The sequence below is a fragment of the Lactuca sativa genome, chromosome 2, assembly GCF_002870075.4.
Source record: "Lactuca sativa cultivar Salinas chromosome 2, Lsat_Salinas_v11, whole genome shotgun sequence".
Classification (NCBI taxonomy): Eukaryota; Viridiplantae; Streptophyta; class Magnoliopsida; order Asterales; family Asteraceae; genus Lactuca; species Lactuca sativa.
In genome coordinates, this window is record NC_056624.2 from 9,027,924 (window position 1) to 9,040,523 (window position 12,600).

The window sequence follows — 12,600 nt, forward strand, 5'->3', positions numbered from 1 at the left end:
CTTTGATGGAAAAATTTTGCATTCCGCCATGTATGCAAAGGCGGCATGCACGTGAGTATGCCTAGCGTAGTGATGGAAAGTGAACGCGGGAGGTTTAGAGTTGTAAGCCCAGTATACAGATAGTACGCCGAACGTACGTGTAGGATCCCAAAACCCTAAATTTTTAGGGTTAGCTCACTATTTAAACACCTTAAGTCCCAGGTGTGAGTCTCTATTTCATCCTCCATTATCATAAACCCTAATCTCGAGCTATAGCCTCATATAAGAGTGTTGTGAGCCTTTTTATGTGCATCTTTGGTAGGTTTTAGTGTGCATCCAAGAGTGGAAGTGTTGTGCAATGTGGTGAATCAATGAGAAGGCTTGTGGATCTAGACTATTTGATCATTCTCAGCTCATAAAATGTAAAAAAGTTCTTAACTTGCTCATTAGAATTTTAGATCTAAGATTATGAGGTTTTTGGTTCCATTTTGATCTCAAAAGTGAGATCTAGTGGTTGGATACCACTCCAGGAGCTTTGAGTTGCCAATCTTAGCAATTCTAAGGTCATAAGTTCATAAAAATGCATGCTTGATGATTAGCTATTGTCCATGCATGCTCTTGATGGGTTTTAGTGGATTAAAATGGTTATTGTGTCCCATTGAGTCATGTAAATGCATAAAGTTGTCGATTTTATGCATGAAGAGCTTAGTTGGAAGGTATCCTAAGGTTTGGACGGAAGGACTTAACGGATTAAGTGTGACAACCCGATATTTCAACTCTTTGTAATGACCTAAAAAGCCAAGTATTGTAACCACTTTTGTGTTAATGAAATTAACTTTGATAATATAATGTACAAAAAGTTTCTATTTAATTACCTACTATGTTGGAGGTCATTAAACCGTGATCGTACGTATAAAGAACACCCAAATCCGACTTCGTATATTGACGTTATGATTTTCCAATTCCGGCTTAGCAACAGACAGCTAAAAACTCGAATCGGAGATCGAGCGGCTTTTGGCCGGAATCACCTAAATGAGAATCGAAGGTCTCGACAATGGTATTTCAGCGGTAAAAAGTCTGGCAAAATCTGACGTCCGATTAAGAAGTTATGAATTATTAACGAAAGTTTCTTAAACACGATATTTTAATAATAAATAATAAAAATAATTTCGAAATTTGCCGACGGAATCTAAACGAAAGTTGTAGAGCGTAGTCTCACCTACGCGTGGATATAAAGAACATCGAAAACGGAAATCGTATGAAGAAGATATGAATTTTAGAAGTTTATTAATTAAATAAAATATAAATTTAATTATAAATTCTTGGTAATATCCGAAGGGGAGTCACCAGATAGGGCTGAGTTACGCGCTGCGTACCCTCGTACGCCCCGCGTACTCATGGCCTAGGCCTCGGATCGTCCACGTCCCGACCTATGCGAAGCTAGCCCTGTCCCATCCGAAGTCCGAGGCAGTCGAGGATTCGGTCATGCATGACGCACGAGTACGTGTTGCGCACCCTCGTACGCCCCACGTACCGAGGCTTCTCAGCCCCTATAAAAGGGATGCGAGGGTTCCCGGGAATTTTGCTCATTCTCTCTCAACTTTCTTGTGTTTTGCCTCGTTTTCCGTGCTCGTGCTAACCTGAAGCCCCGGTCATTTTGCTCAAGTCCCGAAGGTCGTTTTTACTCCCGAGATTCCCGAGAATCCCGAGAAAAATCCGTTTCCCGAGAAGAAATTCTGCCCGGTTTCCATCTCGATTTCTGCAAACTTTCAAGTGAGTTCATACCCTTATAATCAACACTTTTAAATGTTTTATAAATACTTTTATATGCTTTTAAGGGGGGAATACAAGTGAAACACACGATTATTATCGTGTGTTATATATAAAGTTTCACTATACACTTTTATCAACGAAATCATAGGTGATTTATAACTATTATAGGGAAACTTTCGTATGCAAAATATATCATGATAACATCATATATTTGGAAATGAAAAATGTGGTTATATAGGTATAGATCAAACACTCTGCTTGTACTGTATGTATATGTGTTCATCTTGGTACCATATAAACTATAACTTTTCATAACGAGTGAGCATTTTACTAGGGATTACTATACAAACGAGACACACTTTTAGAAAACTATAATAGGTATAGTTTTACGAGAACTTTACGAACTTTTACATACTAGAAACGCTATTTCAAGAAGTTCACTTTCACATACAAGAACTAAAGAACATTTTCATATGTAAATCAGTTTTATACTAAATTTGTGAGACATTAACTTCACGTACGTTCGAGTACGCATTTCAAGTCCTGTATTATATACCAGAATCCCTTGGAGGGGGAGCATGGTGTTTGTGTATAGATCTATACGGGCTTGACAACCCGCGTCCTGACTGTTGGCTACAGTCCACCATTTGGGGTGACAAACGTCAGAACATTCCAACGCCTGGAGAACGTTGTGTATAGGCATTTCTAGTCAATAGCATGGTTATAAAACTCACATGGAGTATTGAAAAAACACATTGATTTACGGGGTTTTTCAGAAGTATTGGAAATTTTATACTTACTTACATTTTTAGAAACAAACATTGGTCTTGAGAGAAGACTACTTTTATACTAGTAGAAAATATAGGATTTTCTAGAAGCAAACAAACAAGAACAAAACATTTCATTTCATACAAACATTGTCATCTAATACTTATGAAACTCACCAGCTTAAATGCTGATCTACTCTTTCAAAACTACTTGTATGTCCTAGGGATTTAGTAATTACAGGTAACAAACAGCTTTTGAGGAAGGGACGCTGCGGCGCCAGTTTAATTTCATATTTTGGACATCATATTGTAATTGGTTTTGAACATGTACCTTTTTGACAAATGTAAACTTTCAATTATATATATGATGGTTGTATTGCTTTGTTTACTATGTATTCATTTGTTACGTTACCACATGAAGTCATCCGCCCCCGAACGTTTCCGCCGTTACGGTTTGGGGGTGTGACAGATTGGTATCAGAGCAATGTTTATAGTGAACTAAGTATATCGAACCACATAAGATATACAAACTATAAATGCTTAAGGGACTAATACTCTCTGACAAAACGATTTTTGTTTTACGCCTAAGCCGTGTTTCGTTTAACTTAAAATGTTAGTTCATTTAAGTATAAATGCATGCATACAACAAATTATTTTCATGATTTTAACTATACAACAAGTATTTAGACAAGTTGGACACTACGATTAAGACTTGATATATGTAATCAGATTTGGGACAAATATAGCGTGATCAACTATATTTGCCCGAGATCGGACCAATGTATATCGAGGAACGCTCGTAGTGAGCAACAAGTCAAAACTTACCAAAAACATCACAAGGATCAAACACAAGAATTTAAATACTATAGGAGTATTTGCTACATAAACTAGTTTAACTTACATGATTAGTCTTACATGTTCCGACTTTATTCAATTCTTATAACCCTATTATCGTAGAGTCAAATGGCTGGATTTCATCACCCCGACGACCCCTACTATCCCAACCAAGGCAACGGGGGATGGATCGAAGATGATCCTGAGGAGGACAAAGAACCCATAGAATTGGAGGAAGAGGATGACTCCGGTACCGAATCAGAGCCAGAAGTGATCAACCCCCCACCCGCACAACCTCCCGCCTTGTAAGGAACTTTCAAGGACCGACTCCCGTTTGGGGAAGTCACCTCCACCATTGGAGCCAACAACAAAGTCTACGCCCTCCCTACGGCATGTGCCGAGATTTCTACGATGTCCGCGGTGGAGGTTCAGCCGATCGGGCACTCCCGCTCATGGTGGGCAAACTCGCCAACCAGTCCTACCAATCCGGAGTTCAAGCTAGCCAGATTCGGGAAGTCAACGTGGAAGTACATGTTCACACTTCCGACATCCGTAGGTTGGACAGAGCTCAGGACAATGCCCAACACCAAACCGAGGCATTTCAGGCGCAAATGATTGCAGCGCTCGCCGATTTAAGGGAACAACAGGCCGCCTTCGATAGGCGTCTTATGGAAGCAAAGCAATCGGATGCGGAATCAAGCTCCAAGCGCAACCTACGTTGCAAATAGTGCTTGGCAAAATCCCAAATTTTGTTATAAATTAGGACTTCGGATAAAAGTATTATTTTCTTTAAACTTTCTGTAAATCGGAGACCTTTAGGAAGGTCAAAAACTTTTGTCTAAACTCGGATGTAACATGACTATATGTTTAATATATATAGGGCATATCTCTTTCATGTGTTAATTATGTGCAGTTCATTAAATTCATAAGTATATCTATTCAAACTCCATTTGTAAATCAAGCTCAAGACCCTGTGTTGGTCAAACCAAATTCTTGAACTATTAAAGAAAGTTAACCCAATATCATTCAACTCTCAACCACCAAAACTAATAATCTCTCATTTTCTTTTGGCAGCACGATGCCTCCTCGTCCAAACCTAAGACCCAGACCGGGCACGGCACCACCACCGCCTCCACCACCTCAATTCGATGTTGTCATGTTCCAAGCAGCAGTCACCGCAGCTGTAGCGGCTGCCATGTCACAACTCAATATCCCTATTGCTACTAGCTCGGGAATTCACACACTTCCATCCAACCATGGCAAGAGTCATGGACAGCCCCGGGAGTGCACCTATAAAGACTTTACGAATGCCAAACCATGGATGTTTAATGGGACCGGTGGTGTGATGATCCTGAGACAGTGGATTGAAAGGACAGAGTCAGTCTTCGAAATCTGCTCCTGTCCCGAACACAGCAAAGTTAAGTTTGCCACCTTCACACTTACTGATAGAGCTTTAACTTGGTGGAATGACCACGTTAAGGTACTTACTCTGATAGTGGCAAATTCCATAAGATGGGAGAGCTTAAAGATCATGCTGATGAGGGAATACTGTCCATGAGGAGAGATTCAAAAACTCGAAAACGAACTCTGGACTCTGGGAATGGTTGGTACCGACATAGCAACTTATACCAACCGATTCTGCGACCTGGCAATCCTTTGCCCATATATGATTGCTCCTGAGAGCAATAAAATAGAGAGGTACATTTGGGGGCTGATGCCCCAAATACGGTCGAGCGTGTTAGCTTTAAAGCCTGACACCTTTGAAAGTGCCAAGGAACTGGCACAATCTCTTGTTGACTACGGAAGTCATCGGCATTCAACCATCTCTGCACCAGAACCACAAAGAGGGAACAACAACAACAATAACAGGAAGAGAGGATGGAATAATGGGAAGGGTGGGTCTTCCCAAGGATCCGCGAAGAAACATCTGGTTTCAGTTAATGCTGCTACGGTACCTACTACCGTTCCTACAAATGCCTACCCAACAAAGCCTTATGGAGTTAACCTCCCCAAGTGCACCAAATGCATTTACCACCATCATGGACCTTGTCGGGAAATGCAGTGCTCCAACTGCAACAGAAAGGGACACACTGTCCGTTTCTACAAGGATCCCGCAAGGCCGATCACTCAAGTTCCCAACACGGGTGTAGGCCAAACTTGCTACGGCTGTGGCGAGACGAGCCACTACAAGAGGAACTGCCCAAAGGCAGCAGGCACCGACGGTGTGGGATAAGTTTTTGCTATAGGCCACGAGGAAGCCGTAGCTGATCCAACTGTAGTTGCTGGTACGTTCCTTCTAGATAATTCATACGCATGCATACTATTCGATAGTGGAACGGAGAGGAGCTTCGTGAGTCAAAACTTTATTCACTTACTTAGATGTGCACCTAGCAAGTTAGAAAAATCATTCACTATAGAAATGGCAAACGGATTAACGGAAAACACTAACTGCATATACATGGGTTGTACATTAACTTTAGACGACCATTCTTTCCCAATCAACCTCATGCCAGTCCAAATTAAAAGCTTCGACGTTATAGTCGGCATGGATTGGTTAAGTCTTCTTCGCGCCGGCATTTCTTTGAAAAAGCAGTTCGTCTTAATCTCCCTAACGACGAAACATTAGTGATTTACGGCGACAAATTAAGTACAAACCTTCACATCATTTCGTGCATCCAAGCTCGAAAGTGTTTACGGAAGGATTGTCAAGCGTTCCTTGCACACATCGTCGATACGAGCGAGGAACTGAAGGACATCAAGAACATTCCGGAAGTACGTGATTTTCCCGATATCTTTCCAGAAGAACTACCGGGATTACCACCACAACGCCAAGTCGAGTTCAGAATCAACTTAGTTCCAGGGGCTATCCCAGTAGCGAAATCGCCTTATCGTTTGGCGCCAGCGGAGATGCAAGAACTTTCCAGTCAACTTAATGAACTCCATCAAAAAGGGTTTATTAGACCAAGTTTCTCACCTTGGGGAGCACCGGTCTTGTTCGTAAAGAAGAAAGACGGATCGTTCCGTATGTGCATTGACTATAGAGAACTGAACAAACTTACAGTCAAAAATCGTTATCCTCTACCCCGCATTGACGACCTATTTGATCAACTTCAAGGAGCAAACTATTTCTCAAAGATAGACCTACGATCCGGATATCACCAATTACGAGTACTGGAGGATGATATTCCCAAGACAGCTTTCCGAACCCGTTACAGACACTATGAGTTTGTAGTAATGTCGTTCGGATTAACCAACACACCAGCAGTATTCATGGATCTAATGAATAGGGTGTGTCGTCCTTACTTGGATCTGTTCGTCATCGTCTTCATCAATGATATACTCATCTACTCCCGAAGTAAGGAAGAGCACAGTCAACACCTACGAAAAGTCTTAGAAACACTGCGATCGGAGAAACTCTATGCGAAGTTCTCTAAATGCGAATTTTGGATTCGAAGAGTCGAATTTTTGGGCCACGTTGTTAGCGAGAAGGGGATACACGTGGACCCCTCCAAAATAAAGGCCATTGAGAACTGGTCGGCACCAAAGACACCTACAGAGATTTGTCAATTTCTAGGTCTCGCTGGCTACTATCGCAGATTCATAAAGAACTTCTCTAGCATTGCGAAACCTCTTACTACATTAACCCAGAAAGGCGTGACCTTTGACTGGGAAGCGAAACAAGAGAAGGCGTTCCAAACACTGAAATAGGCCTGGTGCACCGCACCAATACTATCCCTCCTCGAAGGGATAGAAGATTTCATAGTATATTGCGATGCATCAAACCAAGGACTTGGTTGTGTTCTTATGCAGAGAGGGAAGGTTATTGCTTATGCCTCCCGGCAGCTTAAGACACACGAAGTGAACTATACGACACACGATCTTGAATTAGGAGCAGTGGTATTTGCTCTGAAGATCTGGAGACACTACTTATACGGAACAAAGAGTACTATTTTCACCGATCACAAGAGCCTTCAACACATTTTTGATCAGAAGGAACTCAACATGCGGCAACGACGATGGGTTGAGTTGCTCAATGACTACGAATGTGAAATTTGTTATCATCCTGGCAAGGCCAACGTGGTAGCTGACGCCCTCAGTCGAAAAGAATACACTGGTCAGAGAGTCAAATCTTTGACTATGACTATCCATTCCCACTTATCCACACAAATTAAGGAGGCTCAGCTAGAAGCTTTACAACCTGAAAATATAGCGGGTGAATCCCTGAGAGGAATGGAAAAGAATCTTGAAATCAAGGGTGGCAGAGCATATTACCTCATGGACCGAATCTGGACACCGAAACATGGTGGTTTCAGAGACGTAGTCATGACCGAAGCACACAACTCGAGATATTCCGTTCACCCAGGTTCAGATAAAATGTATCTGGATCTTAAGAAACTATACTGGTGGCCTAACATGAAAGCAGAAATTGCTACCTTCGTGAGTAAATGCCTTACTTGCGCTAAGGTTAAGGTCGAGTATCAGAAACCGTCAGGATTACTACAACAACCGGAGATACCAAAATGGAAATGGGAACGGATTACTATGGACTTCATAACCAAGTTGCCCAAGATGATGGGTGGACTCGATACCATATGGGTCATCGTCGACAGATTGACCAAATCCGCGCATTTCCTACCAATCAAGGAGACTGACAAGATGGAAAAGCTTACAAGAACTTATATAAGGGAAATAGTGCGACTGCACGGTGTTCCGATATCCATTATCTCCGATAGACATAGTAGATTCACTTCAAGATTCTGGCAGTCACTACAAAGTTCCCTGGGGACTAGGCTAGACATGAGTATAGCCTACCACCCACAAACAGACGGGCAAAGTGAGAGAACGATACAAACTTTGGAAGATATGCTGAGAGCCTGTGTGATTGACTTTGGAAAGGCATGGATATCCATTTACCCCTTGTCGAATTTTCATACAACAATAGTTATCATACAAGAATAAAGGCTGCTTCGTTTGAAGCCCTCTATGGTCGAAAGTGCATGTCCCCTCTGTGCTGGGCTGAAGTTGGCGACACCCAGTTAGCTAAAGGATGAGTTCCTGAAAGCACTCTCACTGGTCCGGAAATCATACGAGAAACGACAGAGAAGATCGTTCAAATTCGTGAATGATTGAAAGCCTCTAGAGACCGACAGAAAAGCTACGCTGACCAAAGGAGGAAACCTTTGGAATTCCAGGTAGGAGACCATGTTTTATTGAAGGTCTCACCGTGGAAGGGTTTAATACGCTTTGGAAAACATGGGAAACTAAATCCAAGATACGTAGGGCCTTTCGAGATTCTTGCCAGAATCGGCCCTGTGGCTTACAAACTTAACCTACCGCGTGAACTTAGTAACGTACATCCAACCTTCCATGTCTCGAATTTGAAAAAGTGTCTGTCCGATGAGACTCTTGTTATTCCACTCGACGAGATCGAGATCAACGAGAGCCTCAACTTTGTGGAAGAACCAGTAGAAATCATGGACCGAGAGGTCAAACAAACGAAACAAAGTCGCATACCCATCGTGAAGGTTCGCTGGAACGCCAAGCAAGGACCTGAATTCACATGGGAACGCGAAGATCAGATGAAACAAAAGTACCCTCATCTTTTTCTCTGATCCACTAGTATCTTTACTACTTTAAATTTCGGGACGAAATTCCCTCTAACAGGGGGATGATGTGACAACCCGATATTTCAACTCTTTGTAATGACCTAAAAAGCCAAGTATTGTAACCACTTTTGTGTTAATGAAATTAACTTTGATAATATAATATACAAAAAGTTTCTATTTAATTACCTACTATGTTGGAGGTCATTAAACCGTGATCGTACGTATAAAGAACGCCCAAATCCGACTTCGTATATTGAAGTTATGATTTTCCAATTCCGGCTTAGCAACAGACAGCTAGAAACTCGAATCGGAGATCGAGCGGCTTTTGGACGGAATGACCTAAACGAGAATCGAAGGTCTCTATAATGGTATTTCAGCGGTAAAACGTCTGGCAAAATCTGACGTCAGATTAAGAAGTTATGAATTATTAACGAAAGTTTCTTAAACACGATATTTTAATAATAAATAATAAAAATAATTTCGAAATTTGCCAACGGAATCTAAATGACAGTTGTAGAGCGTAGTCTCACCTACGCGTGGATATAAAGAACATCGAAAACGGAAATCGTATGAAGAAGATATGAATTTTAGAAGTTTATTAATTAAATAAAATATAAATTTAATTATAAATTCTTGGTAATATCCGAAGGGGAGTCACCAGATAGGGTCGAGTTACGCGTTGCGTACTCTCGTACGCCCCGCATACTCAAGGCCAAGGCCTCGGATCGTCCACGTCCCGACCTATGCGAAGCTAGCCCTGTCCCATCCGAAGTCCGAGGCAGTCGAGGATCCGGTCATGCATGACGCACGAGTACGTGTTGCGTACCCTCGTACGCCCCGCGTACCGAGGCTTCTCAGCCCCTATAAAAGGGATGCGAGGGTTCCCGGGAATTTTGCTCATTCTCTCTCAACTTTCTTGCGTTTTGCCTTGTTTTCCGTGCTCGTGCTAACCCGAAGCCCCAGTCATTTTGCTCAAGTCCCGAAGGTCGTTTTTACTCCCGAGATTCCCGAGAATCCCGAGAAAAATCCGTTTCCCGAGAAGAAATTCTGCCCGGTTTCCATCTCGATTTCTACAAACTTTCAAGTGAGTTCATACCCTTATAATCAACACTTTTAAATGTTTTATAAATACTTTTATATGCTTTTAAGAGGGGAATACAAGTGCAACACACGATTATTATCGTGTGTTATATATAAAGTTTCACTATACACTTTTATCAACGAAATCATAGGTGATTTATAACTATTATAGGGAAACTTTCGTATGCAAAATATATCATGATAACATCATATATTTGGAAATGAAAAATGTGGTTATATAGGTATAGATCAAACACTCTGCTTGTACTGTATGTATATGTGTTCATCTTGGTACCATATAAACTATAACTTTTCATAACGAGTGAGCATTTTACTAGGGATTACTATACAAACGAGACACACTTTTAGAAAACTATAATAGGTATAGTTTTATGAGAACTTTACGAACTTTTACATACTAGAAACGCTATTTCAAGAAGTTCACTTTCACATACAAGAACTAAAGAACATTTTCATATGTAAATCAGTTTTATACTAAATTTGTGAGACATTAACTTCACGTACGTTCGAGTACGCATTTCAAGTCTTGTATTATATACCAGAATCCCTTGGAGGGGGAGCATGGTGTTTGTGTATAGATCTATACGGGCTTGACAACCCGTGTCCTGATTGTTGGCTACAGTCCACCATTTGGGGTGACAAACGTCAGAACATTCCAACGCCTGGAGAACGTTGTGTATAGGCATTTCTAGTCAATAACATGGTTATAAAACTCACATGGAGTATTGAAAAAACACATTGATTTACGGGGTTTTTCAGAAGTATTGTAAATTTTATACTTACTTACATTTTTAGAAACAAACATTGGTCTTGAGAGAAGACTACTTTTATACTAGTAGAAAATATAGGATTTTCTAGAAGCAAACAAACAAGAACAAAACATTTCATTTCATACAAACATTGTCATCTAATACTTATGAAACTCACCAGCTTAAATGTTGATCTACTCTTTCAAAACTACTTGTATGTCCCAGGGATTTAGTAATTACAGGTAACAAACAGCTTTTGAGGAAGGGACGCTGCGGCGCCAGTTTCATTTCATATTTTGGACATCATATTGTAATTGGTTTTGAACATGTACCTTTTTGACAAATGTAAACTTTCAATTATATATATGATGGTTGTATTGCTTTGTTTACTATGTATTCATTTGTTACGTTACCACATGAAGTCATCCGCCCCCAAACGTTTCCGCTGTTCCGGTTTGGGGGTGTGACATTAAGTCCTAATACGAGTTTTGGAAAGATAGCGGGTACGCCCCATGTAAGTTCATGTACGCCTTGCATACTGAATTGAGGCCCCGATCTATATCTTCGAGTACGCTTAGCGTACCTAGGGTACTCCCCGCGTACGTTCAGCTGTGGACTTTTGGGTTTGTTCTCGGTTGGACTTCAGGCTTGGGTTCGAGCTTTGTATGTTGGGCTTATTGATCAAAGGATTTTATAGGCTTGAAGTCATGATTGGGCATGTCTAGTTAGGCCAAGGTATTGTTTTGGGCCTCAAGTGGGCCCAATGGTTTTGGTCTTTATTGGGCCCAATGGGCTTGGGTCTTTAGGCTATCGGAGATTTATTATTGGATTAGAAATTTGTTGGGCTTTAGGATAAGGCCCATATAAGTTGGGCCCAATTTAGAAAATTAGGCCACTAATGGGCTGTTATGAATTTTGTAGTTTTTGACCTTTTTGGTGTTGGGCTTAGGCTTCAGTTTTGGTAAGGGGTAAAATGGTCATTTTACCCCAAGTGTGGATTATGGATCTTGGTTTGGGAACCTAATTGCTAATTGGGTGTTATTTTAGTATTGATAGCTCGGGAAGGCATCAGAGCAGCAACTAGGGATTTCTTTCAGTGAGCTTCTGCATTTGAGGTGAGTCTCCTTTTGTGAAAGTTACGGGTCGAAGGCACCAAGGCTAACCATTTATTTATTGTATTGTATGATGATTGTTTGTGTGATAATTATCACAGTTCATGTATTGTTTGATGGTTACGTGATTTATGCATGTATTTACGTGGTAGTGGTAGGGGCGAAATATACCTCGTAACCGGTTGAAATAAACCGGATGGTAGGCCGGACACCCATATATGTCTGACAAGGGTAGGTTAGGCACCCAAATATGCCTAACAAGGGTAGGTCGAGCACCCAGATATGCTCGGCAGTATCTGGTTGAAATAGATCGAAGGGGGTAGGTCGGACACCCAAATATGCATGACAATATGTTTGCATTATATGTGGTATTTGGGGAACTCGCTAAGCTTTGTGCTTACGGTTTTTAGTTTATGTTTCAAGTACTCCAGTTTTCAAATAAAAGAGCTCGAGGCGATCGCAGTGCATACACCCGTGTTTTCCGCATTACGTGATTTTGGGATTGGACTCTGATATTTGTGTTTAACTGAAATGCTTTTCAATGCCTTGAAAAAAGTTACGATAGTGTTTTAATTATATTAAAAATGAATTTTTTATCCTTAATTTGTGGGATGTTACACTTGGTTTCTCGGAGTCGTGCCCCAAGAGGGAACAGAGGTCGGTATTAAGGATCTTGTCT